Raw genomic sequence first — 3,455 nt, forward strand, 5'->3', positions numbered from 1 at the left:
GGCCACTGTAGATTCATTCTCTTTTTCTCCTTTCTGTCTACGCAAACACCTGTAATGACTTTTTTTTTTAAAGCACAGAGCAAAATTTTGACCAAAGTTAACAAAGGTTGTTTGGTTTTTTTTTCTATTTGTTCTATAGCTAATGCTCTTAGTGATATTAGTGATATTAGTAATAACTGAAATCACTTATGCACAGATTGTGAGAGAGTACTTAAATACAGCACCAGTTGTAGAATCTCCTATGTCACAAGAAGTATGAAAGTGAAACTAGAACAAGGGTATCTGTTAGGGAGGTGATAAAAGTGTTACTAGTGGTCACAGTCAGGGTGACAAACGAATGTCATGGTGAGAAATCAGTCAGATAATAAAGTAGGAAGATTACAGTCTAAAACCAGGCAACAAGTTCTTGACATTTGTATGTTTGTGACTGACAGTACCTGCCTGCTCTAAAAGACCAAACTTAACACTTGCATTAGCTGCTGCAAAGATTTCTACTCCATCACTTGGCTTCTGCTGTAAAGGCTCTGATGGTAAAGAGCCTGTCCCTCCCTTTCAACACTGGCATGAAGCACAAGGCCTGATAGGGGCAAATGCACCCATCTAGCACAGCAGAATCAACACCATGTAGTTGAGCAACATCCTTATTAAAGCTGATGTTAATGCTTYTCTGAGAGGAGATTACCTAAATAGGTTAAAAACATGTTCCACAAGAAGTAGGTCTATGAATTCAAAACATCCAGAATTATGTATGAAATGTCACATGAGAGCAACTTTGCTGGGGTGTTATAAAACAAAATAAATTGTTATCAGAATTCAGCATAAGGAAAAAAAAAACCCCAGTTATTTACTAGATCCACAGAATGTAAGACTGAATACTTGAAACTACTGGAAGATTTCTCTGGAATTAATCCAGAGAATCCATCTGGCTACAGATGCACTTAGGAGGGTGTAAAAAGCTGGGATGTAATCACCTGCAGCTCCATACATGGACACATAYACACTCTTTGTTCTCTAGGAATTATACCAAAAGTCTGGTAAAACCATTGTGGCAATTACCTGGGCTGTGTGCCCAGCTYTCCCATATGCAGAGACAAGTGTAGGGGAACACATGCCATAGGGATCAATGCTCCTTTCCATTTCAGTCACTTGGGAAGAACTCTGAGAAGTTACTACATTGCAAACTGAGGTGAAGATGGAGAATGCAGATTTTATTTTTACATGCCCTGGCAGCCAGGAGAGACAGCCCTGTCCTGGGGGGCATCAGGCACAGCATCACCAGCCGGGCAAGGGAGGGGATTGTCCTGTTCTGCTCTGGGGCAGCCTCACCTCGAGTGCTGGAGGCACTTTTGGGTGCCACAACATAAAAAAAAACACCATTATGCTGTCAGAGAGTGACCAAAGGAGGGCCATGAGGTTGGTGAAGAGTCTGGAGGGGAAGCCTTATGAACTGCAGCTGAGATCACTTGGTCTGTTCAGCCTGGAGGAGATTGAGGGGAGACATCCTCATGGTCTTCAACATCCTCACAAGGGGAAGCAGAGGAGCAGGCACTGCTCTTGTCACTCTTGTGACCAGTGGCAGGACTCAAGGAAAAGGCCATGAAGCTGAGTCAGGGAAGGTTTAGGCTGAATACCAGAGAAAGGTTCTCCACCCAGAGAGTGGTTGGGTACTGGAATGAGATCCCAGGGAGTTTGCACCAGCCTGACAGAGTTCAAGAGGCATTTGGATAATGCTCACATGTACATGAGGTGACTCGTGGGGCGTCCTGTGCAGGGCCAGGAGTTTGGCTCGGTGATCCTCATGGGTGTCTTCCAACTCAGCCTTTTCTGTGACAATAATTCTTCAAAGACTCAGATCAAGCTTTTAGTCAGACATAGGGAAGTCAATTGTCTCATTTCTCTGAGCACTGAGCTGCCAGAGCAGGCCAAACTGATGTAAACTGTCCCTTTTGCTGTTGTGTTGAACTTGGCTTAGAGACTTGGGGTTCACGATAAAAGGAATGTTCATGCTATGACATCATAAATGTRGTGGTATTTTCATTGATTTCTTAGYAARCATGCACAGGAAGAATACTGACTTTACAGATCAGGATGAGGGGCTGACTGTCTATGTAGACAGTGTCTGATGAGCAAAACAGCCACAACATTGACTGGGAGRGGGCACATGAGCTCTCTGACACCAATGCCTTCTCTGTGGGACAGTGTTAACCGAGCACATACTTGTTCATCACTATTTAAGGGCAGGATTTTAAAGTCCTGAATACTGGGACCAGAGACCTGAACAGAATCCCTGAATCTTCCACCACAGAATTTCTTCTGAGTGAAGGTTATCTCCAGTTTACAGCAGCTGGGTCAGCCTGAGGTTTCAGTCTCTAGTGGCCTGTGTGCTGCTGAGGGTCTTAAGAACCACAACTCAAAACTCAGTTCAGACAAAAACCTAACAGCCAAAAGCAACCGTAACAACTCAGAGGTTCTGTTAAACATTTTGAGCACATCTTATTCAAGGAAAAGACTAAATAATTAAATAGGCCTTTTTCATGTATATCGTTGCAGTGGCCTACAGYGGCCACAAAGAGGCTCTTGTCTCTCTTGGGGAGTGGGATGTACCAACTTCCTTCTCCATCTTTTGCAAGAAATTCTACAGGCTACATTCAATTGTYATATATTTTCTTATCATTAGAAGACTTGGCCTACAAACCTAAATATTATGKGCAAAGATTTTGACAATGCTGAAAAAAACCCACAAACAATAAAAGGTTTAACACTAATGCATAATGGGGAATATAAGGACTTGTGGTAGGTGTCTGTCTTGGCTTTTATGCAGTGAATAGTGACTGTAAATGTATTTACCTTAACACAAATATCATTTATTTTTCCAACACCAAAATCAACTTTACTTCCACTTTAAAAGCCAGACATCTCACTCTGGCATTGGGGAAAAAAATAATTAAAAAAAAAGCTGGCAATGGAAGACTGTATCCTATTCCAGCACATTTAGATTTTAAAAAGAAAACTGTTACTTAATTAGAATTCAAGAAACAAGTTGCAATAAAACGTTAGGAATATTGCAATACACTCGTTGCGTGGTATCACGCTGGACCCAGCAAAAAAAGGGAAATGTCATCTGCGATAACAGCGAAATTGAGCAACTGCACCCGTTACACACAGAGCTATCACTGGAGAAGTGACACTTTCAGGGTCTGCCCCAACAGCTTCACGCCTTGCAAATGCCAAAACAAGTCTGAAACACTCAGATAAGTAGAAGTCATGAGAAGTGTTAAGAGCCCTTTTCAGAGGACAGAGAAAACACAACTGGAAAATATATCTCTAGCATGTGTGAGAGTAAGTTCCTGTAGCGCTGAGTAGATATGCCGAGAAAAACGCAGTTCAATACGTGGGAAAGAAAAGGCATTGAAGAGATACTTAGGCACCAGGTTCATTGTAGTTAAAATCTGTAC

Source organism: Malurus melanocephalus, unplaced genomic scaffold (assembly GCF_030028575.1).
Source record: "Malurus melanocephalus ecotype Western Australia unplaced genomic scaffold, MMel_1.1 scaffold_53, whole genome shotgun sequence".
In the NCBI taxonomy this organism is placed as follows: domain Eukaryota; kingdom Metazoa; phylum Chordata; class Aves; order Passeriformes; family Maluridae; genus Malurus; species Malurus melanocephalus.